This window comes from Dromiciops gliroides, chromosome 6 (genome assembly GCF_019393635.1).
Source record: "Dromiciops gliroides isolate mDroGli1 chromosome 6, mDroGli1.pri, whole genome shotgun sequence".
Classification (NCBI taxonomy): domain Eukaryota; kingdom Metazoa; phylum Chordata; class Mammalia; order Microbiotheria; family Microbiotheriidae; genus Dromiciops; species Dromiciops gliroides.
Genome location: NC_057866.1, coordinates 191222731 through 191249490, shown reverse-complemented (window position 1 = coordinate 191249490; position 26760 = coordinate 191222731).

Genomic DNA, 26760 nt, shown 5'->3' with positions numbered 1-26760 from the left:
GGGAAGCATGTGGTTATTTTCAGCAAGGCAATGATTCAATATAACCCTGAAAGACTTGTGAAGATTCTAGCCCATCTGCAGAGAAAGAACTGACAGTATCTGAAAATAGATGGAAACACATTTAAATTTTTTTTTCATTTCCTCTTTGACAATTCCTTAATCTGAAGTATTGGTTTTTTGACTGTTTTCTCTCACAACTAGCTAATATGGGAATTTTTCATGATTATTCATGTATAACTTATTTTGAATTGATTGAGTTCTTGTGGGTGGGGGTGCAAATGGAGGGGGGGAAGAGAAGTTGGAACACAAAGCTTTTTAAAAACTGATGTTAAAATTTTGTTTTTACATATATTTTGGAAAATAAAATTCTATTCACAATAAAAAACGTAACAATAAAGGAAAAAGACAACCTATTAAAAAAAAAAAAGAAATGATGAAGGATATGGTTTCAGAAAAACAAGCAATTATTTTCTTCAGTGAGGTTTTGCACCTCTCTGATTTTGGCTAATTCTGTGGCTTAAGGGGTTATATTCTTCATTATTTATGTGCCTCTTTTACCAATATGTTAATTTTCTTCATAATTTTATTGTATTTTTGCATTAATTTTCCCATTTTTCATCTATCACTCTTATTGGATTTTTTTTTTGGCGGGGCAATGGGGCTTAAGTGACTTGCCCAGGGTCACACAGCTAGTAAGTGTCAAGTGTCTGAGGCTGGCTTTGAACTCAGGTCCTCCTGAATCCAGGGCCAGTGCTTTATCCACTGCACCACCTATACTATTTTTAAAAAGACAAGCAGAAATCCCAGTTCTCAAACTCTTCTTTCTCATACCCATACCCTTACTGACAATGATCCTTATTCCTGAAATAAACACTCTTCTCCCCTTCTTTCCTTGACTTATATACCACCTTTTTTATCTATTCCCAAATAAAGTGCCACTTCTCCATTAATTGTTGCATGATCCCATAACTAAAAAAGTATTTCTCTATCAAATTTCTCAAGGAATGCTAAATGGCCTTTCTTTTGCACTTACAGCACTTTGTCTTTAATTATAATTGTGTGCAGGTGTATTATCTGCCCTATTAATTTGAATACTTCTGGAACACAAGGATAGCATATTGTTTTAGTCCATGGGTCTAGATATCTTGTCTTCCTCATACTCAGTATTTAATGTATATTTATTTCAGTGAAGACCCTATGTTAGTGTTTCACTTTCTAATCAGTCTAACACAAAAAGGAAACGGAACCAAAGTAGGATAAACTAGCCATTCTGGAGAGCAATTTATAACTACACCCAGAGGGCTATAAAACTGTGCATACACTCTGATCCAGCAATATCACTACTAGGTTCATATCCCAAAGACATTCCCCAAAAGAGAAAAAGACCTATCTGTGCAAAAATATTTCTAGCAGCTTATTTTTGGTGTCTAAAAATTGGAAATTAAAGGAATTCCCATCAACCTGGGGAAAAAAGCTGTGGTCTATGGTTGTGATGGAATATTATCGTACTTTAAGAAATGACAAGCAAGGTGATTTCAGAAAGACCTGGAAAGACTTATATAAACTGATATATACTGAACTGAGCAGAACCAGGAGAATGCTATGCACAGTGACAGTCATATTGTTTGATGAAGAACTGTGAATGACTTAACTATTCTCAGCAATACAATTATCCTAGACATTCCCAAAGGACTAATGATGAAGCATACTATCCAACTTCAGAGAAATCACTGATATTGATTGAACACAGACTGAAGCATTATATTTTTCTTTTCTTTTCTTTTTTTGGTGAGGCAATTGGAGTTAATTGACTTGCCCAGGGTCACACATCTATTAAGTGTCAAGTGTCTGAGGTCAGATTTCAACTCAGTTCCTCCTGACTCAAGGGCCAGGGCTCTATCCACTGCACCACCTAGCTGCCTCTATTTTTCTCTTTCCTTAATTTTTTTTCTTTTATTCAAGTTTTCTTTTACAAAATGACTAATATGGTAATGTTGTACATAATTGCACTTGTATAAACTATATCTGATTGCTTACTGCCTCAAGGAGGGGTGAGGAAAGGAGGGACAAAATTTGGAACTAAAAACCTTAGCAAAAAATATCTACTATAAAAAGAAACAAAGTAGGATTAAAAACAAAAGTATTATATGTTGTAATTGTTTACACTAAGGGAATGCCATATACTAATGCCCTCTACTATCTTAAAATCTTTCTAAATAAATTCAAACTGGTTTTAGCAGTAAAAAATTAATTTCTAAAATATGAGTGAAATTACTCTGGTTCAGTAAGGTGCATTGGTTCAAGGTACTATGAAAAACTCATTCAGTTCCATTTTATAGAACTAATATCAATCAGTCAACAAATCAACATTCAGTGGAAACTCAATCACTTCCACTTGAATTGTCATAGGAAGATTCTGAAAATCACCTGGCAGAATAACAGACACTGAGATCCTCTCTTGAGCTTAACTACCAAGCATTCAAACTCTACTGCAAAGAGTTCAACTCCAAGGGACTGGTCACATTGTTTGAATGCAAACTTACACTTACTTAAAACCCTATTTTATGAAGAAGTCACAGAAAGCAAGTGTTCACATGGTGGTCAGAAAAATTGATATAAGGACACTCTAAAAGTCTCTCATAAGAACTTTGGAATTGATTGTATGACATGGGAGATACTGGCACAGGACCACCCTGCATGGCATACCATCATCACAGATGGTGAAGAGCTCTATGAGCAAAGAAGAATTAAAGTGCCTCAAAAGAAATGTGACATACAAAAATTTAGAGGATCCAACCCAAATGTGACATGGATTACTTGTGCCTAACCTGTGGTAAAACATTCCAAACTTGTATTAGTGTGATCAACCACAGTCAGATGCACTGGAACTTGACTCTAACATGATGATGTCATTTTTGTCCTCTTAGAGAGCAAAGGACAACAACTAAGCAACCATCATATGCCAGACACTGATCTATCCTACATGATTACTTGGAAAATAAGTGAATTATCTTATAAGCATTTCAGATGATGATTGAAACAGGAAGAAAAAGAAAAACAGTGTAATGATGGAGGTGAAAGGTTTCATTAAATATAATTCATACTTATCTCAAATCACTTAGATCTTTTCTAACTGGAATCATATACTAAATCATATGCTTGACTATTTGTTATGATATATATTCCATGACTTCCTACTCTCAATTTCTTTGACAATCCCTTCTCTTATTTTTCTTTCCCTTCTTCCTCCCCTCAATAAGCTCTCTCCTTCCAAAAATTATTTTAAATTATGAATTAAAAATTATTATGAGTTTAAAATTCCTTGCTGTCAGAACTTTATCTACTGGTGCTAATATATAAACTTATCTTCCCTATAGAGCAGTGAAACCAAAGATGCTCTCTATCCTCACCAATCATATCATATACCCGTGTATGTATATCTGTATTTATTAATATGCACACATACATGTGGAAAAGTTCATCCATATTTTTCTTTATTCTATGTAATTATAGGACAGGACATGCATAGATTTGTGAGGGGAAAACATGCATATTAAAGTAATATTACATGATTAGTGCCATCTGCCAGATGTATGCGCATGATAAAATAATTACCCAATGTACCCTTAAACTCCCTGACCTATAGTTAGCCTATACTAATTATCGTACTCATCCTAATATTCTATGTTCTACTCAAACTGGCATAATCAGTAATTATTAATAAATCAGTATTATAGTTAGTAGGAAAATTATCTGAGTAGAACCTGTACTTTTCTACCTCCTCACCTTTGCTTATTCTGTTCATTATCTGGGCCTAAAATATTATTTCCTCTGTTTTCTTCCATTTGTATTTCTTCAAAACAGAACTAAAATGCTGCAGACTCCATGAATCCTTCCTGAATTCCCTTAGATATAAGAGATTTTTTTTAAAAAATCTAATCTAATAATTCTTTGCACTTCACCTGGGCATCTAGGTGGCTCAGAAGATAGAATGTTAGGCCTTTAGTCAGGAAAACCTGAATTCAAATCTGGCCTCAAACACTTACTATCAGTGTGACCCTGTGCAAGTCACTTAACCTCTATTTGACTTATTCCATTGGAGTAGGAAATTGCAAACCACTTCAGTATCTTTGCCAAGAAAATCCATAGGCAACATTGGCATACTATAATCTACAGGGTCATGAAGAGTTAGACACAACTAAACAATAACTCCATCTAGGTGTTCATTATATGTGAATTCCTTATATAATGTATATGTGTACATGCCGTTACTTCTAATAAGTGCAATGAGAACAGAGACCATGTATTTTTTTTTCTTTATTTTGTGGTGGTGTTCTTTTAGTTTCTTTCTTACATCCCTTTCTTAATATAGGTCACACCCTGTACCCAAGCTTTAGGAATGTAAATACAAGTTAATGTTTTTAAAGGATTCCCTACCTTCAAGGGGTTTATCTTTGAATGTATGCCACATAAATGGCAGCTGGAAAGTTGGGGCAATGTGTAATACTCCATAGAGTTAAGAATGAAGCCAGGAGAGAAGTTAGAATAGATGGCCTGGCCACATCCTGAAATATTGGCCCTAGGAAGGAATTCAACAATCATACTATATAAATCCAAGATGTAATTTTTGTTCAAATGTTAAAATAAATCTTGTTTTAAATGACTCTGCTGTTCCCTATAGAAATATATGATGCCTGGAACACAGTAGGTTCTTAATACATATTTATTGATTGATTTCTTTGTAGCAGGGCATTGGTTAACGGTTTCTATTGGCAAAAGTGAAATTCCTAACATTTATTTTCAAGAACCTTGGAAACAATGTTATTGTCCCCAGAAACAGAGACTAGAAACCCAAAGAAGAATGAGAAAAATGAGCAAGGGCATAGAGGTTTCTAGAGAGTTCTTTTGCAGTGCAATGAAAATCTTTGAGTGTGCCAGTGGGAAAAAGAGAGAGAACTCATGAGAAGCTGCTGGCATAGTCACCCCTATTTACACTACTGCTTCTATTGCATTAATGAGCTAAACCTTAATAGGAAGGCCGCAAAGGACTGAGAAAGGGAAAATATGGCAAATGTCTGAATTTGTCAAGAATGACAGCAGGAATGTTTCCTGATTTTCCTTTCTTGTGTACTTTTCTGCCTTTCAGGGAGAAGTAGGTGAGTTCTCTTGTCAACACTTATTTCAATTCTTTGTTATAATTATGTTTAGTAGGTTATGAATGTCAGATCAATCCTAGTTGCATCTGATTTCTGAGTTTCATTATTGTGAATGGGAAGTTGAGAGAATGAGAAAGAGGGAGAGACAGATAGACAGATAGACTGTAGAGACAGACAAAGATAGAGACAAAGAGACAGGGACATAGAGAGAATTGATGAGCCATATCACTTCAGAGAAAGAGACAGAACAGGGGATAAGAAGCTATATGAAAGATTATCTTATTGATTTCATCTTTTGTAAAGCTTCATTTCTGAAAGTGGTGCAATCATTGAACCAAGCTTTTTCTCCAAGGTCAAAGTGTGAGCTTAAATAGCATATCTAGTGAGGTAGAGATTAGCATCTGTGGAAGTTTGTGGTACTTTTTTTGCCAATTCTTTCCTTCACACTTGTTCAAATAATTCTCTCTATTATGGCTGAGCTGAAGATGGTGGGAGGAGGAACATAATTGTAGAAGAGTTGATTCCCACATTTAAAAGCTGAGAGTTAGGGAACAAAGAGATTTATAAAACTACTGCCTATAACAATCAACTCAAGAGGTCAACTTGTCTGCCCTATACAAACTACCCAGACAGATATATGCATAGTCATAACTCATTCTCTTTTAATTTTCATTTCTAAGTTGATTTCTTTAAAATTTAAGCATCTGGACACTATTTTACTATAGCATACACAATTTAAAAAGAAGGGATTTTTCTTCTAAAATGATGTCACAGCGTATGCCCTTCAATGAACAACTTTTGTGGTTGTTTTCCAAAGCTGAAATAAATATAACATACATAAAATAAGGCCAGAAGTAAAAAATAAGCAATGCTACTCATCATTCATTATCCCAAGATTAATTATACATTTAGTTGATTTTCCTATAATTGTGTCAAAAAGATATTTTTAATCTAACATTCTTATAGTACAAGTAATTAAATTAATACTTGAAGATTATCTAAAAATGACAATTCTTACCAACCCTTAACGCCTTTTTTCTATCACTTGGCCACTATCACTATAGAAGCAGTGGGCAGCCAAACATGACTAAAGGTCATTGTGTATTTTTGTTGTTGTTGTTGTTGTTGTTGTTGTTGTTGTGTTGTTATTGTTGTTGTTTATTTCTTATGTTTCCATGGTCAAATAATTCATCACCAATTGGCCAAACAACTTAGGATGATCCTCTCAGTACCTAGCTAATTTGGTTATTGAAAAGTCAATTTATTCTGTTTCTGGTAGTGTGCTTCATATATTTTTATTCCAGTAAAACCTGACCCATCTTGGATTCCAATGGAGTTATTCATAAGAACCTGCCATGATAAAGTACAGGCCTGATAAGTTTTATGTTTCATTGGATCATAAACCCAGAGCTAACATTGAAGGAGATAATTCTTTCTGTTTAATTTTCTTTAAGAAATGACAAAAAACATTATTTGAGTGATATTACAAAGGCAATTGAACATTACTAGGTTAAAACATTTCAGACAGGGTTTCCTAAGCCTTTTTTTGACTTGGACCTCTATGGCAATCTCACAAAGACAATGAATCCCTTCTCAGAAAAATATTTTCAGATTTGAAATATATAGGATTACAAGAGAGTCCAATTATGTTGAAATAGTTATCAAAATATGAAAAGTTCCAAATATGTGGACTGCATCGAAAATATCCATATCCATTAAGTAATGAAATTATTATCTAAGGAGTAAAGTATCTAATAGGAAAAAAAACCTGAGAAGAATAAGTAGAAGAAGTGAATTGTTATTTTAGGATTTTTTAAAAGCTTAATAAATCAAGATCATGAGTGGTAAGAAATGCAGAATTAAGTTTCTCACCTGGGAAAAGGGAAGGATAGGATAAGGTTGGCCACACAATGAGTTGTTAGGAATCTAAAGAAGATAAAAAACAGAACCTTTCAACCTCTCTCCCTGCTTTTGAGGTGGTATGGGAATAAGGAGAGAACATTTTGGAGCAGGTCTGAAAGGGAATAATAATAATTAGGAGTTAAGTTATATTTTTATCCTCATTTTACAGATAAAGAAGTTGAGACAAACACAGGTTAAGTGACTTGCCCAGAATCACACATTTAGGAAGTCTCTGAAGTTGAATTTGACACACACATCTTATCCATTTGATCTTTACAACTTTGTGCAGTAGACACTAAATTGATTAAGTATGGTGAAAAGAATATTGGTTCATCTGTAAAATGTGAGGGATGGACTAACTGGTCTTTATGATTCCTTCCAATTCTGGATCTATGATTCAAAGACTTTAGAAATTGGCTAACCCCTCACTCCAAGTTTATAAATAAGGGAAATAAAGCCTGAATACCAAACCAAGAAGAAACTTGGGATTAAAATGCAGGTCCTTGAAGCCAGAGCCAACATGTTCCACTATTCTATGTTGCTGACAACTAAACTACCAACTATGCAACAAGGTAAAAAGCTATAAGGCCATGTAAGAATTTTTTAATTTATTCTTGCTCATTTAAAAATTCTAACTTTAATGAAAGTTATAAAGGGAGTCATATGGTGTATAATCCATTACATTGCAAGTTGCTTGAGGGTAAGACTTCCCTTCCCTTCCCTTCCCTTCCCTTCCCTTCCCTTCCCTTCCCTTCCCTTCCCTTCCCTTCCCTTCCCTTCCCTTCCCTTCCCTTCCCTTCCCTTCCCTTCCCTTCCCTTCCCTTCCCTTCCCTTCCCTTCCCTTCCCTTCCCTTCCCTTCCCTTCCCTTCCCTTCCCTTCCCTTCCCTTCCCTTCCCTTCCCTTCCCTTCCCTTCCCTTCCCTTCCCTTCCCTTCCCTTCCCTTCCCTTCCCTTCCCTTCCCTTCCCTTCCCTTCCCTTCCCTTCCCTTCCCTTCCCTTCCCTTCCCTTCCCTTCCCTTCCCTTCCCTTCCCTTCCCTTCCCTTCCCTTCCCTTCCCTTCCCTTCCCTTCCCTTCCCTTCCCTTCCCTTCCCTTCCCTTCCCTTCCCTTCCCTTCCCTTCCCTTCCCTTCCCTTCCCTTCCCTTCCCTTCCCTTCCCTTCCCTTCCCTTCCCTTCCCTTCCCTTCCCTTCCCTTCCCTTCCCTTCCCTTCCCTTCCCTTCCCTTCCCTTCCCTTCCCTTCCCTTCCCTTCCCTTCCCTTCCCTTCCCTTCCCTTCCCTTCCCTTCCCTTCCCTTCCCTTCCCTTCCCTTCCCTTCCCTTCCCTTCCCTTCCCTTCCCTTCCCTTCCCTTCCCTTCCCTTCCCTTCCCTTCCCTTCCCTTCCCTTCCCTTCCCTTCCCTTCCCTTCCCTTCCCTTCCCTTCCCTTCCCTTCCCTTCCCTTCCCTTCCCTTCCCTTCCCTTCCCTTCCCTTCCCTTCCCTTCCCTTCCCTTCCCTTCCCTTCCCTTCCCTTCCCTTCCCTTCCCTTCCCTTCCCTTCCCTTCCCTTCCCTTCCCTTCCCTTCCCTTCCCTTCCCTTCCCTTCCCTTCCCTTCCCTTCCCTTCCCTTCCCTTCCCTTCCCTTCCCTTCCCTTCCCTTCCCTTCTTGTTTTTTGTTTTTTGTTTTTTTCTACAGGACTTAGCACAGTGTCTGGCATATAGAAGGACCTTAACAAAAGTTTTTTGATTGATTGATTATAGAGCTCTACTCAGAGACAGAGGGACCTAGATTCATGTTTTTCCTCTGATACATGCGGGCTGGGCAGTCCTAGAATGTATGCATTCTATGTCCTCTGAACACAGAACAATTTCAGAGATCCTTTAGTAGAGAACTGGTGATTTTTTACCTGGATTCCCTTTAACAGTGAAAACATAAGTTTAAAACAAAGCAACAACAAATTCATAGATTGCTAAGGTTTTTTCAATAACTCAAAAATCTAGTAATTACAAGTATGTTAAGGGTGATTTTGATTATAGGATAGCAGGATAAAACAATAGTTTTAGTTTTCTTTAAAAAATCTGTTACACACTTAGATTTTCACAGATTTTCACCTCTCTCACAAGTATTTCTCTTTTAAGTTTATTGGGCTTGTTTCAGCTAGTTTTTTTTTTTTCCTTTCACTCTAGCCATCTGCTTAGAGAAGATTTTCTCTTGGGTTATTGTTCCATTCTTATTGTATTGTAATTAGAAGCTCATGACTGTTAAAAAATACTAGCTACTAAATGCAAGATGGAGTCAAAATACTCAGTGCTCCTGGATACCCCCCAAACATCTGTTCAAAAGTAGCTTTCCAAATTCTTTGGTGTTCTACAAAAGCACATGTTGAGTTATTGGTACCCATACCAATTATTTAAAATAACCATCTGGGTAAATACTTTGCAGTTGTTATTCCAACCTCTTTTAACATCTTTTTCTATTATATAATATTTATGTTTGCAGCCAATATTAAGATTCTTTAAACTTTTCTTCTTCCTCTTTCTCCTCAATTTCTATATTTATTTTAATATTCTTACGGTATATTATTCCATTGGTGAGGAGTATACTCTCTAACAACATAGATTCCAACATACTTTTATTTTAGTAAATGGCATTTTAAGTTATTGTTTTATATATCTATATCTATCTGTCATATCTATCTACCTATGTGTATATACATGTATAACATATATAAATTGTTGATAGGCATAACACTTATTTTATATATCAAACAAAATTATTTAATTGTCTCCTGTGTCAGGTACAATTATGTGCTTCTAATGTAAATACAAAGAATGAATCAACTCCTACTCACAAGGAGCATTAGTTTATCTATTCCTTTAAGGATGCAGAAAGGGCATTTGGCTTTCTGTATGAGGTCCATCCCATGCGTACAGTGTCAAGAATTTTACTGCCTCATTGGAAATACTTTCCTAACCTTGTATGACATGTTCTCAGTAACTGTAGAGGTGAAATGGGGTCGAATTATATTTTAGTAAGCATTCTTTTTAACTTTAAAAATGAATCATTTTTATCTCCTATGTTTTATTAGTAAAGTAATTTATATTGCAATTTATAGGTCATAAGTTCCTATCTCTCTGCATTCCAACTGTTTATTCTGATCATTGGACTGACATAAGTTAAGCCTGGATCAGTATAATCACTTCTGGTGATGAATCTGTTGAAACTTCACCAGGTTAGCTCACCAAGGACAGGAATTCAGTGGGTCACGGAACTCATATTATAAACCTTGAGAATTGAGAGAGCTCCTTGCGCTGACCTAGAACTTAGAGATACTTGTGATGGCCTAGTCCTAAGGGGTCAAGGTTACCTCTTTATTGTGCTGAAAACCCAGAGTAAAATTTGTGTGTATATGTATATTTGCATTCAACTTTTTCAAATGTCCATTTTGAAATTTTGTAACTACCACCTTTAAATCTCGAGAAAAAACTTAGGAAAGTTGTTCAAGTTGACTGAGTCCTCTGTCTTCCCATAGCATGCATCCAAAAAAGTTATTCTCATGGCACCATTTCTCTTTTCAGAAGTTTACAATAAATACCTATTGACTTTTCTACTAAATTAAGAGGTCTTGTAGCAGACTTTAATGTTCTCTAGTCTCTTTTACTTAATAGTCCTCAACAGTACCTTCTGTTAATCAGCAACATAAGAGACCATTGTCCTCCAAGGAGGCCCTTCCTGGGTGCTTCTTTCTTCACTTTTCTGAGATCCAGACCTTTACTCTTCCATTACATTGGTATTACTGTCAACATTCAAAAAATATTCTAGTTTCTAGTCTCTAGATCTCCTGAGGAAATAAATGCAAAATCAAAAAAAAAAAAAAAAAGAAAAGTGTAAGAACTCTGAAAAAAAATCTAGCCTAACTCTGTCATTTTACATATGAAGAAACTAAGAAAACAAATGTAAGGGTACTTACCCAACGTCACAATTGTCAATAATCAGCAAAGCTCTATTTCCAACGTGGGTTTTAGGACTCCATGTTCAGTGACATTTCCCCTTTATTACTACTCTTAAAATGCATTTATTTTTAATTTATGGAGTGAAACAAACATTTACATAACATAGTATAGTTAAAAAGATGATTGTACATCAAACTGCAAACCTATTATATAAAACTTACTATTCCTTTTAAGATATATAATAAAGCAATGTAAATTTATTTTTCCCCTTTTTCTTCCCTCCACCTGTTCTAGAGAGGGCTAACGTTGTCAGTAACCTGAGTTTGACATAAGGACAAAACCATAATTTAGTTATCCCTGAAATTTCATCACAGGCAGTAGGGAATTAGAGGTTTAATTCTTTGGTTCCAGATGTCTTGTCCTGGGTTTCCCTTCATCTATACTATGTATATTATAAAATATTATGTTATATACAGTTAGTGATAGAGAAGAATGAATAAAGAAAACCCAGGAAGACCTGAATGTATTGCTACAGAATAAACTGAGAAGTATTAGGAGAAAAAATCATATAATGACAAAATCATAAAGAAAAAGAATTTCACAATGCACTGAAGAATTCTGTTTTTTGTAACCAACTGTAATTCCAGAAAACCAGTGATGAAACACACTTACCTACTTCTTGACAAAGAGGTGATGGACCCAGGGTGCACATGTGACATGTATCTTCTGAACATTTATAATGTTGGAAATTGTTGGGTTTTTTTGGTGTGCTTATTTCTTACAAATATTATGTTTTTCTTTATTTTCTTTATTGTCATTCTTTTTTTTCAAATGGAGGTGACAGGATAGGAGGGAGATAAGATAGATTTCTCTTCATTGAAAATAATAATATTGAATAAGAAAAAAAAATATGGTATGTATCCTGAAATAATTTAGAGTTTAAAGATGTAAAACATAGTACTTGTTCCCCAAAATATGTGACAAAACAAATTAATCAAAAGTTAGTCAAGCATTCTAAGTATTTATGGAGTGAAGAGACCTCCCCAAGGCAAATATTGTAACTAGGGACTTGAAGTCTGATCTTTTGGTTCCCATTTGGATGCCCTCTGCATTACTTTACAATCACTCTCTTAAGATTCTGCCATTAAGTGAAATCATCTATTCAGAGAGAAAATTTTGAGCTTAGCAGAAACACCAGCTATGTAAACTGAATTGAAATTTGGGGAGGCAAGGTTTTATGAAGAAATAATTTCAGATGAAAGGGATGCTATAGAAATGCAGAAAGGCAAATGTCTTGGTTTGAAGAAGACAATGGTGTTTTTTGGTCAGTCGGTCAACACTTTACTGTGTGCCAAGCATTGTGCTCAGTTCTGGGGAGGTATAAAAAGGGCAAAAAACAAAAGCATTCCCACCTTCAAGGAGTCCTTATTCTAATGGGTAAAACAACATATAAATCATTAGGTAAATATAAGACATATAGAGAACAATTGGAAGGTAATTTCAGAGAAGAAGAAATTCCAGTAAAACTTTTTTCAGAAATCAGGATTTAAACTGTATCTTAAAGGAATCTAGGAAAACTAAGAAGTTTAGGTAAGAAAGAGCATATCTGGCATGAGGATAGTCAGTGAAAAGTCATGGTAAGGGGAGATGGAGTGTTATGTGTGAGGAACATCAAATAAGGCAATGTGGTTGGATCAGGAAGTACATGATATGCATGATATGCAGTTATGCAATATAAGAAGAATATAGAGTTAAAAAAGGGATACTAATGATGATGTTTATACTAAAATGACGTTATATTTAATCCTATATGTGATAGAGAATTCTCTGGAGTCTACTGAGTTTCCCTGTCACTATACATTATATACTTGTCCTCTTGTGACAGGCTTGCCTTGACTCACTCTATAATTGAAACAACACTCCCACTCTCAGACAGAAACCATCACTCATTTATGCCCAAGGGGTCAATAAAAACTATGAGTAGCTTTAAATTCAATTCCATTCAAGTATGTTGAAATTTTCTTCATCAGAACATATCAGGAGTTCTTCTTGGGGAATGTTACCAGAATGATGAAGGAACTCAAGGCCCATTCAAGGATCAAGTTAAAAATAGGGGCAGCGGGGGGCGGAGCCAAGATGGCGGAGAGGAAGCAGCAAGCTGCCTGAGCTCTCCTTCTGTTCCCTCAAAACGAACATTAAATCAAGCCTCTGGACGGATTCTGAAACTACAGAACCTGCAAAGAGACAGAGAGACACAGTCCTCCAACCAGAGATAATTTAGAAGACTTCAGGAAAAGGTCGGTCTGACTCGGGCAAAAGGGAGGCCCAGTGCAGGGCAGCAACCCAGCGCCCAGGGGGTCGGGGCAAGTCATCAGGAGTTGCAGGCCACAGCCGAACAACTGAAGCTCCCGGAACCTGGTTCAAAAATCTGGTGGCCAAGAAGGACAGTGGAAAAACCTACCTGCACCGGCCGAGAGGGCCACGAACGACGGGATCAGACGCCGGGGTCTGGCGCCTGGCTGGCCGAGCACAATCAGACAGGAAGTGCAGGGCGGGGGATCTCCACACACCAAAAAGGCCTCAGAGTAAAAGCCCGGTCACACAGCACCTATACACCTGCACAAGAAGCCCCAAACAGGGACCCTGGTGCCCCCAGAGCAGACCTCAACTTAAAGAATAAATAAATAGGCTGCAATAATGAGTAAGAAGCAAAAAAGAGCCCTCTCCATTGAGAGCTTCTGTATCAATAGGGAAGAAGCCAACACAAACTCAGATGAGGACAATAGCCTCAAATTGGCTACATCTGAAGCCTCACAAGGGAAGGTGAATTGGTCGCAAGAACAAAAAGCCTTCCTGGAAGAGCTCAAAAAGGATTTTAAAAATCAACTGCAAGAGGTAGAAGAAAAAATGGGGAGAGAAATGAAAGCAAAACAAAAAAACTATGAAAAAAGAATCAGCAGCTTGGAAAAGGAAGCTGAAGAAAACAAAGCCTTAAAAAATTCACTTAGCCAAATGGAAAAAAAGGTGCATAATCTCACTGAAGAAAACAATGCCTTAAAAATTAAAGTGGGACAGTTGGAAGATAAGGAATCCATGAGACACCAAGAATCAGTCAAGCAGAATAAAAAAAATGAAAAAATAGAAGAAAATGTGAAATACCTCATTGGAAAGACAACTGATCTGGAAAACAGATCGAGGAGAGACAATTTGAGAATCATTGGACTGCCTGAAAGCCATGACCAGAAAAAGAATCTAGACACCATATTCCAGGAAATTATTAAGGAGAACTGCCCTGATATCATAGAATCAGAGGATAAAATCATCATTGAAAGAATCCACCGATCACCTCCTGAAAGAGACCCCAAAAGGAAAACTCCAAGGAATATTGTAGCCAAATTCCAGAATTATCAGGTGAAGGAGAAAATACTCCAAGCAGCCAGAAAGAAGCAATTTAAATATCATGGAGCCACAGTCAGGATTGCTCAGGACCTGGCAGCTTCAACATTAAAGGACCGCAAGGCTTGGAATATGATATTCCGGAAAGCAAAGGAGCTTGGATTGCAGCCGAGAATCTATTACCCAGCAAAAATGTGCATTTTCTTTCAGGGGAAAAGATGGACATTTAATGACATTGGGGACTTTCAATCTTTCCTGGTGAAAAGACCAGAACTGAATAGAAAATTTGATCTCAACATACAAGACTCAAGAGAAGTTTAAAAAGGTAAACAGAGGGGAAAAAAAGTTACCCTATTAGGTTAAACTGTTTATATCTCTACACAGGAAGATAATACTCATAACTCTTAAGAATTGTAAATGTATTTGGGCAGAGAGAAGGACTTTATATAGAGGGTATAAATATAAATTGTCTTTGATGTGATGAAAAAAAAATTTAAGGGGTTAAAAAGGGAGTCTATGGAGAGGAGAGGAAAGGGGAGGTGGAAGGGGATGAATTATATCATATGAAGAGGTGGAAAAAAACCTATTACAATAGAGGGAAAGAAAGGAGGGGGGAACATGGTTTCAACCCTATTCTCATTAGATTTGACTCAAAGAGGGAATAACATATACGTTCATTGGGATAAAGAAACTTAACTCATTCTTTAGGGAAACAAAAGGCGAAGGGAAAGGGGGGGGACTGATAGAAGGGAGGACAAAAGCAAGGGAGAAAAGGGTAAAGAAAAGAGAGGGGGGTGATAAAAAGGGAGGGCAGATCGGGGGAGGCAGGGGTTAGAAGTAAAACGTCGGTGAGGAGGAATAGGGTGAAAGAAGGGGGGAAAAGTACAAAGGGGGTAAATAGAATGGAGGGGAATAGAGAGTCAGTAATAATAACTGTGAATGTGAATGGGATGAACTCTGCTATAAAACGGAAGCGAATTGCAGAGTGGATTAAAAACCAGAACCCTACAATATGCTGTTTACAAGAAACACATTTGAAGCAGAGAGATACACACAGAGTAAAGGTAAAAGGCTGGAGCAGAATATATTATGCCTCAGCTAAAGTAAAAAAGGCAGGGGTAGCAATCCTTATCTCAGACAAAGTGCAGGCAAAAATAGATCTCATTAAAAGAGATAAGGAAGGAAATTACATCTTACTTAAAGGTACTATAGATAATGAAGTAATATCAATATTAAATATGTATGCGCCAAGTGGTATAGCATCCAAGTTCTTAGAGGAGAAGTTAAATGAGTTACAAGATGAATTAGATAGTAAAACTATACTAGTGGGGGATCTGAATCTCCCCCTCTCAGAATTAGAGAAATCTAGCCAAAAAATAAATAAGAAAGAAGTGAAAGAGGTGAATAGATTACTAGAAAAGTTAGACATGATAGATGTCTGGAGAAAATTGAATGGGGATAGAAAGGAATATACCTTTTTCTCAGCAGTACATGGCACATTTTCAAAAATTGACCATGTATTAGGGCACAAAAACATCATAGTCAAATGTAGAAAGGCAGAAATAGTAAATGCATCCTTCTCAGATCATGATGCAATAAAAATTACATGTAAGAAAGAGCCAGGGAAAAGTAGAATGAAAATCAATTGGAAACTAAATAATTTCATTCTAAAGAATGAATGGGCCAAACAAGAAATCATAGAAACAATCAATAACTTTATCCAAGAGAATGACAATAATGAGACAACATACCAAAATCTATGGGATGCAGACAAAGCAGTGCTTAGGGGAAAATTTATAGCTCTATATGCTTACATGAATAAAAAAGAGAAAGAGGAGATTAATGAATTGGGCATGCAACTTAAAAAGTTAGAAAAAGAACAAATTAGAAATCCCCAATTAGACACTAAATTAGAGATCCTGAAAATTAAAGGAGAAATTAATAAGATTGAAAGCAAAAAAACTATAGAATTAATCAATAAAACTAAGAGCTGGTTTTATGAAAAAACCAATAAAATAGATAAAATATTGGTTAATTTGATTAAAAAAAAGAAAGAAGAAAACCAAATTACCAGTATCAAAAATGAAAAGGGCGATGTTACCACCAATGAAGTGGAAATTAAAGCAATAATTAGGAAATATTTTGTCCAACTGTATGCCAATAAATTTGACAATCTAAATGAAATGGATGAATATTTACAAAGATACAAACTGCCCAGGTTAACTGAAGAGGAAATAAAATCCTTAAATAAACCCATATTAGAAAAAGAAATTGAACAAGCTATTAATGAACTCCCTAAGAAAAAATCCCCAGGGCCAGATGGGTTTACGGGTGAATTTTACCAAACATTTAAAGAACAATTAATTCCGATATTATACAAATTATTTTGAAAAATAGGTGAAGAAGGAGTTCTACCAAATTCGTTTTATGACACAAATATGGTGGTGATACCAAAACCAGGCAAAGCAAAAACAGAGAAAGAAAATTATAGACCAATTTCCCTAATGAATATTGATGCTAAAATCCTAAATAAGATATTAGCAAGGAGATTACAGCAAGTGATCACCAGGATAATACACTATGACCAGGTGGGATTTATACCAGGAATGCAGGGCTGGTTCAACATTAGGAAAACTATTAACATAATCAACCACATCAATAAGAAAACCAACCAAAATCATATGATTATCTCAATAGATGCAGAGAAAGCTTTTGACAAAGTACAGCACCCATTCCTAATAAAAACACTAGAGAGTCTAGGAATAGGGGGAGCTTTCCTTAGAATAATAAACAGTATCTACCTAAAGCCATCAGCAAGTATTATATGCAATGGAGATAAATTAGAGGCCTTCCCAATAAGATCAGGGGTGAAACAGGGATGTCCATTATCACCCCTATTATTTAATATTGTTCTAGAAATGTTAGCTTTAGCAATCAGAGAAGAGAAAGGAATTAAAGGAATTAGAATAGGCAAGGAGGAAACAAAACTATCACTCTTTGCAGATGATATGATGGTATACTTAAGGAATCCTCGAGAATCAAGTCAAAAATTACTTGAAACAATTAACAACTTTAGCAAAGTAGCAGGATATAAAATAAATCCACATAAATCATCAGCATTTCTATACATGACCAACAAAGTCCAGCAGCAAGAGATAGAAAGAGAAATTCCATTTAAAGTAACGGTAGGTAATATAAAATACTTGGGAGTCTACTTGCCAAGACAAACCCAGGAACTCTATGAACACAACTACCAAACACTCTTCACACAAATCAAATCAGATCTAAATAATTGGAAAGATATCAATTGCTCATGGATAGGCAGAGCTAATATAGTAAAAATGACAATACTGCCTAAATTAATTTACTTATTCAGTGCCATACCAATCAGACTACCTAAAAATTATTTTATACAGCTAGAAAAAATAATAACAAAATTCATCTGGAAAAACAAAAAATCAAGAATATCCAGGGAAATAATGAAAAAAAAATCACAGGAAGGTGGGTTAGCGGTACCAAACCTGGAGCTTTACTATAAAGCGGCAGTCATCAAAACTATCTGGTACTGGCTAAAAAATAGAGTGGTAGATCAATGGAATAGGCTAGGCTCAGGAAATGCAGTAGTAAATGACACTAGTAATGTAGTGTTTGATAAATCCAAAGACTCCAGCTTCTGGAATAGGAACTCAGTATTTGACAAAAACTGCTGGGAAAACTGGAAGATAGTATGGCAGAAATTAGGCATAGACCAACATCTTACACCTTATACTAAAATAAGGTCAAAATGGATACATGATTTAGACATAAGAGGTGATACCATAGGTAAATTAGGAGAGAAAGGAATAGTGTACCTATCAGATCTTTGGAAAGGAAAACAGTTTTTGACCAAACAAGAGATAGAGTATATTATAAAATGCAAAATTGTTGATTTTGATTATATTAAATTAAAAAATTTTTGTACAAACAGAAGCATTGCATCCAAAATTGGAAGGGAGGCAGAAAGCTGGGAAACAATTTTTGAGGCCAGTGCTTCTGATAAAGGCCTCATCTCTAAAATATATAGGGAATTAAATCAAATTTATAAGAATCCAAGTCATTCCCCAATTGAGAAATGGTCAAAGGATATGAACAGGCAGTTTTCTGATGAAGAAACCACAGCTATCTATTCCCATATGAAAAAATGCTCTAAATCTCTAATGATTAGAGAGATGCAAATTAAAACAACTCTGAGGTACCACCTGACACCTATCAGATTGGCTAAAATGACAAAAAAGGAAGATAATAAATGTTGGAGAGGCTGTGGGAAAATTGGAACACTAATGCATTGTTGGTGGAGCTGTGAGCTGATCCAACCATTCTGGAGAGCAATTTGGAATTATGCCCAAAGGGCAATAAAGCTGTGCATACCCTTTGACCCAGCAATCCCACTTTTAGGTCTTTTGCCCAAAGAAATCATGGAAGGGGGAAAGGGACCCACATGTACAAAAATATTTATAGCTGCTCTTTACGTGGTAGCAAGGAATTGGAAGTTGAGGGGGTGCCCATCAATTGGGGAATGGCTGGACAAGTTGTGGTATATGAATACAATGGAATACTATTGTGCTGTAAGAAATGATGAGCAGGAAGAGTTCAGAGAAACCTGGAGGGTCTTACGTGAGCTGATGATGAGTGAGATGAGCAGAACCAGAAGAACATTGTACACAGTATCATCAACATTGAGTGTTGATCTACTGTGAAGGACTATATTCTTCTCACCAATGCAATGGTACAGAAGAGTTCCAGGGAACTCATGATAGAAGAGGATCTCCAAATCCAAGAAAAAAAAAGAAAGAAAGAACTGTGGAGTATAGATGCTGATTGAACCATATTATTTCTTTTGTTTTGGGTGCTGTTTTTTTTTTTTTCTTTCTATTTTGAGGTTTTGCATCATTGCTCTGATTCTTTCTCTTGTAACAGGATTAATGCAGAAATAGGATTAATGTTATTATGTGTATATATACGTGTGTGTGTATATATATATATATATATATATATATATATGTATATGTATAGAGATATATAGATATAACCTGTATCAGATTACCTGCTGTCTAGGGGAGGGGGGAGGGAGGGGTGGGAGGGAGAAAAATCTGAAATTGTAAAGCATGTATAAACAAAAGTTGAGAACTATCTTTACATGTAATGGAAAAAATAAAATACCTCATACATTAAAAAAAAAATAGGGGCAGCTAGGTGGCACAGTGGATAGAGCACAGGCCCTGGAGTCAGGAGTACCTGAGTTCAAATCCAGCCTCAGACACTTAACACTTACTGGCTGTGTGACCCTGGGCAAGTCACTTAACCCCAATTGCCTCACAAAAAAAAAAAAGAAAAAAATCAATGGAAGACAGCATGGAAAAGAGAAGAATTGGGGAGGACATGATAAATCTTTTCTAGTGTCTGAAAGATATTCAAGTGGAAAAAGGATTAAATGTGTCATTCTTGTCCATAGGTGACAGAACGAAAAGCAAAAAGTGGAAGGAAAATGCTAGTTTTGGTTCAATTAAAAAAAAAAAAGCTTTATCAAAATTAAATTTGCTTCTAATTGAGTGTGGACATGGGTTACTCATCAAAAAAGGCCTTTAAATAGAAGGTATCTCCACTTTGTTTTGTTTTTTTTTAAATTGTTGTTGTTGGTTTGTGAGGCAATTGGGATTAAGTGACTTGCCTAAGGTCACACAGCTCATAAGTGTTAAGTGTCTGAGACTGGATTTGAACTCAGTTCCTCCTGACTCCAGGGCCAGTGCTCTATCCACTGTGCCACCTAGCTGTCCCTGGTATCTCCACTTTTGAGAGACATTGTAAAAAGATTGATTCGCTCAACTGTGTGTCACTTTTTGTGACCCCATTTGGAATTTTCTTAGCAAAAAATACTGTAGTGGTTTGCAATTTCCTTTTCCAGCTCATTCATAAATGAGGAAACTGAGGCAAACAAGCTTGAGTGACTTGTCCAGGCTCACACAGCTACTAAATTTCCTGAAACCAGATCTGCATTCAGGAAGAAGAGCCTTCCTGACTCCAAGTCTTGTACTCTTTCCACTGAACCACCTAACTACCCTCTACAAAGAATTGTTGCTTAGGAATAAGTTCAACTACATGACCTCTGAGAGTTTCTTTGCTGTTGAATTTTCTCTGGTTATTTGATTCTGACTAGAGTAATTTCAATGACTGTTTTGATCTTCCTATGTATTCTCCTTCCCATCTACCCTGTTACTATGTATATACATGTTATTGTACCTGAAATATAATATGTATGTTTTCTTATTTCTTCTGCTTGTGTATACACCTAAATTTGTCTCTACCTTTATAGCTCTTCTCTTCTATTGTAACTCTTCCTAGACTCTTGTTTTCTTAATAAAAGTTACCAGAGACTGATCCTTAGTCATAAAAGAATGTGGCTTAAGGGGACACAAGCTCATTTGTTTAGGGATATGAGTCATAAACTTAAATTTATTCTTGGGCCACATGCACACCATCAAGCCTATGCCTGACTGCTTATTTTTCTACAATTTGAAATTTTCTCCTTAGCCTTTCTCCCTGTAAAGTCCTGGCATAATTGTTTTCTCTTCTCACTATTCTGTGATATCTTTTCTATCAAAGATGTACTATGACCAAAGTATCTAGAATCATTTCTTCAGCCCCAATTACTAATTGTTATGAACTGATAGGAAAGGTTTGATAATAGAATAAAAAAGATTTTAAAATGAACACAAATAATGATGATGATTGTCCTTTCCCTTGTATTTTACATTTATAGAACACTTTCTCTGTTTCCTCATTTAATCTTCACAAATCCACCTGTTGGTGCCAGTGTTATCATCAGCCCTATTTTACTGATAAGGAAACTAAAACTCAGAAATGATCTAGGACAATAAACATACTGAAATCTCATCTAAAAACAGCCTCATTTTACAGATGAGCATATGCTGATCCAAAGAGGTCCAATGCTGTCATGAAAATTTCTAAGTCTTACAAAGAAAAAGAAACAGTGAAGTCTCCAAGCCTTAGAAAGATAGGTTTATTGAGAGAGGTTACCTGTCTCACAATAAAGCCCATCTCAGGTCTAGGACACAAAGACCCTGAGCCTAGGGATCCGGTGGTTTTTATAACTACTCAGGGCTTGAACAAACTCCTCCCAAATATACAAAAGATTAAAAGTGCTCATAGTGTACATATTTTTTCTTGACCCAAGTTACATCGGCCACTACAAGTTCTCTTGACCTCTTCTCAACCTGTTTCAATCTCCAATGCTGATTGTTCCTACTCATGAAGTTCTGACCTTATGTGGATTAGTGACAAAAACCCATAGGTTCATTTAGCACAGTTGATATTGGTAACTTTTTCTCTGGAGCTGATTGGTTCCTTCAGCTTAGACGATGCTATTTCCAACATTTTATGGTTAACCACAAAGATAAAGGGACACCAGGTATAATGATCATGAAACAAAATTTTGCCTAAAAAATTGATACATGAGAACATATCACTGCATTGGCTTAAGTCACTAAAGAGTACATTAAGAACAAGTTACATAATTTCAAAGAGACTACATGAGTAAATCATCATTTATTGTCTATTATCACTTCTATCTATGGACTGGGGAAAATCTCACTCACAATGCCCAACATTCAGTGACCAGGATTACATACCAAATTCTCTGAACTTTGTTCCCACAATATTTCCATATTACCAGAACTGCTTTCAACGCTGAATTGCCTAAGTTCACATATATCACAACTGGCATAGTCATGATGTCAATACAGATATCCTGAATCCAAACCTTAGGGATATTGCATTTAGACCAAAGCTGTGAATATAATAATATGCCCAATTCATAGAATGTGGTTCTAATTCTTTATTTCTTCCTTAAATCAACTATTTTATACTTTTGGAGACAGATAATAATGAGATAAATTATTTGCCCAAAGCTGGTAAGTTACTATTATATTGTAGCTAACGAGAAAATTGGTTCTGAGGTCATGAAGAACTAAGTACAAATCTGGCCTCAAATACTATTTGTATGACCTTGGGCAACTTATTTGCTATTTGCCTCAGTTTAATCAACTATAAAATGTAGATAATAATAGCATCTACTTCCCAGAGTTTTGGAAGGATCAAATAAGACAATATTTGTGATGTGCTTAGCACAGTGCCTTGCACATAGAAGATACTTAATGAATAGTTTTTGACTGATTAATAAATTACTAAGGAGGAAATGTAAAAAGCTGCATTACACTCTCACCACTACCACCAGTACATGATAGGCATTTTCCCTTTCCACTTAGGCAGGGAGATATTAATATTGCTCTGTAAGGAACCAATTAACAACCCAATAGATCACCTAAGGCTGATAGAAATGCAGTTTCAAATATGTCTACTGAAATCTGCACTGACATATATGAAGAAAAAACATAAAATCTAGATATAGGATTAACTTGTGTTAAGGGCTAAAATTCTAGCTAAACTGTCTAAAATATCTAATGAGTGGTCACCAATAAATTATAAGCTTTAGCAAGAGTTAGAATTTTAAGCATTTATTAAGGAGAATAAGAATTTGGTAAAGAGAGAGAGAAAGGCCTAGATTCCTATCTATTAAAGGGAGAGCGCATTTCTAGCTCTGCTCTCCACCAGAGTCCAAAGGAAAAAGAGTGAGACTGAGCGCCAGTCTCTTCCTTCCTCCTCCCACTCGCCCGCGTCACTTCCTGACGCCAAAGAAAAGACTCCCGGTCTTGCCCTCAAAGACCTTCGCTTCATGGGCGGAACTCTTCTACAGTAAATCTCCAGCAGGTGGCATCATTCCAATTGTTACACTTGGCTACAATCCAGTAGTTTCCCTGTAGACAAGGAAGAATACATGTCTGCTTGATATTTGTCCATTCCAAATCCCAGATATCTGCATACCAGAATCCTTTGGCTATTGAATCATTAAGATACTTATAGAAGTTCCAAATTACAGACTAACTCTGACTATAACTTGAAGAGAATCTTTGTGATTTGTATTCTAGAATGAAATAAAATACTTAACTTTTCAGAATGAATTCTTTGTGAAAGAAGGTTGAACCTGGATAACCATTTTTATTCCCATATGGTGCAATGGAAAGAGAGAGTAGCTACAAAGAGCCTGCAGAATATTATCTACCTAATATTACAACTTAAAATGTCCTGTGCTGATCCTTTTTTGGGCAGTGATTGCTTAGGGTAATTCTCAGGGTAATGATAATCTTGATTGGTGACAGAAAAGAAAAGACATGAAACAGGAGAATTACTGGTGTAAAGACCAGTAGTATCCATATTACAGTTTAGGGTTGTTAAAAAGCACTTTATTCACATAACCCCATTAGATCCTAATAAAAATTCTTCGAGATAGCTATTTTCTCCCCACTTGACAAAAGAGAAAATTGGGGTCTGAGGAGGTATAGTGACTTTCCCTTGGAAGCTTTGAATCTTGACCTCAGTTTTTGTTCTGATTTTAAGGTCAGGGTTATTTCAACAACATTGCTCAAAATCCTATACAAGATTGACTAAAGGAAAGTTTTTTTGACATGGAACTTGATAAAGTTTTTATAGACCTTCAAGTAGCTTGGGGTCACAAATGTTGGAAGGGCATAGCAAAAGATCATTTGTAAATGATAAAATCTTATAGCTCAGTCTCTATTTCTCCAATTTTCAATTAATCAATTAGCCAATATTTATTGGGTAATAATATCTACTGTTCAGGCATGTGCTCACAGGGCTTACAACCTAGGTGGGCAGATAGGACATATACTTACAAAAAGGATAACTGCACAATGAAGCATATAGGGAGTGCCAATGAGGGTTTCAGACAGTGAGAGGGGAGGGAAGAAAGGCTATCCTTGGAAAGGTTCTGTCTAGGTCACAATCTCTTCTATTTAAATTTTCTCCAAAAATTTATTATGTCAAAATATAATAGGTAAATTAAAACTCTTTTCTTCCCTGGAGGAGATATGAATGATTCACATTACTTAGAAATACCACTGCTTCCCTGATAAGATAAATATTTCATTAGTAAGGTTGGCTTGACACTTTTAGGGAAAACTAAATATGATAGTAGAAAAGACATTCCTTATCTTAGCAAGCCTAAATTAACATATGAACTACTTTATATTTAGCAAAAAAAAAAAATCTGAATATTTCAGAGTACTATCAAGGACTCAATAGACAAAACCTGGCATCATTTCTACCTGACCATAAAAAGATCCAATTTGACTAACAACTTATGCCTCTGGGCCTCTGAGAAAGTTTGTTGTTGTTTCTATTTTGTTTTGTTTGGGGGGAGGGGGCTTTCTGAGCCTCAATATCATCAACTGTAAAATTACAATGATATTATTTATACTTTGCAGCTAACTGGGCTGCTTTTTAAGGGTTTAGTAAGCCTTAATGCAAATAAATGTTTTTGATTATTCATTGTTATTATTATCATTAATAGTTGTTGCTATATTCTCAATGACAATATCAAATGTCTAATAAAGATACCATGGTTACATTTTTGCATTATTCACCTTAAAATTTTTATACTGCTCAATATTTGTCCTATAGTCCTGCAGAAAGTAGATGTTCTTAAATTTTAACAATTTCTCTATTCCTAATTACAAAATGATATATAACACAACATATAGTATATACATATGTATAAATTTTATCCATACTGCTATTTCAGTGGTATAAGGAATTTCTGATGAAGAAACTCTTTTTATTAAGGTAGATCAGAACCCCTCCTGCAACTTTTAGCAATATGTCTGTTTAATATATTAAAATTGAAAACTTTTTTCAGTATTGTTCCTCACATATAATTTTTAATATATCAATAATATTTCAAAGTAATAGATAAAAATATATTCTTTTCTTTTCAAATAATAAATCTTATGTACTAGAGAAGTTAAGCCATCTAATTTACTCAAGGAATAAGACCCAATGTTTGCACCTTCTTTGGCTGTGAATATCTTGTCCAGCTTTTATCTTTGCCCTCTCCCCTTAATTTTCATCTACACATTAATTCATTTAGTTGATAAGCATTTATGTAGTGCCTATGATATTCATTCATTTGGTCATGTAACAAATATTTATTATATACACTGTGTACATACTATGCTAGGTTCTGGGAAAGACACAAAGTTTAGGTAACACAGAGCCTTCATTGAACATACAGCCTAATATGGGTAAAAACATGGAAGTTTTGAAGAACAAATTAGGATCTGAAGAAGAAGGTTGGTAACCGTGAAAGAAAGATCATTGGATACTCACAGATTCATTTTACAGATGAGACAGAGAAATTAAGTGCCTCACTCAAAGTAAAATGACAGAGACAGGATTTGAAAACAGGTCTTCTGTCTCTAAGGCAAGAATTTTACCAATCCATCATGCTGCCTCTCAAACATGAAAGATGGCATGTGGGTTGGATTTTAAAAAACATATTGGAATTAAATGAGAGCAAATGAGGGTGTACAAATGACCATGTAAGGAAACCATTCTAATAGTATAGGAAGAAAGTAAAAGATCCTATATACTAGGGTAATGACAGTAGTAACAGAAAGAAACACATAGATGTAAGAGTTATTGCAGAGGTAAAATTGGTAGGTCATGGGGCAGCTAGGTGGTGCAGTGGATAGAGCACTGGCCCTGGATTCAGAAGGACCTGAGTTCAAATTCGGCCTCAGACACTTAACACTTACTAGCTGTGTGACCCCAGGCAAGTCACTTAACCCCAATTGCCTCAAAAAATAAATTAATAAATTGAAAAAATTGATAGGTCATTATTTTGACCTAAGTGGAGAGACTGAGAGAGAGAGAGAGAGAGAGAGAGAGAGAGAGAGAGAGAGAGAGAGAGAGAGAGAGGAGTACTAAAGGTAAACCTCAGAGATGAATAGTAGTGCTAGAAACTGAAGTAAGAAAGAGGAATTCACTTAAGGAGAAATATAAATAAGCTAGACTTTGAACATGTTGAGTTTAAACTGTACATGGGGATAACCAGGCAGTTAATGATACAGGACTGGGAGTTGGAATGGAGTTCAGCACTGGATGCAGACATTTGTAAGTCATCTGTAGAGCCCTAGACACTGAAGTCATGAAACAGAATGATATGCTGAAGGCAAAGAATATTGAGAAAGAGAAAAGGGCCAAAAACAGGTGCTTAAGGAAGACCTGTAATAACAGGTAAGAAATAGGACAAAGGGTAAGTGAAGCAAACATTGAAGGAGAATGTGAAGTCTCTAAAGCCTTTAAAAAAAAATATCTAGTAGAAGGGTGTAGTCCATAACAGAAGAAGCCATGATCAAGGAAAATAAGAAGCAATTAAAGGGCACTGCATTGGTCAATTAGGAGATC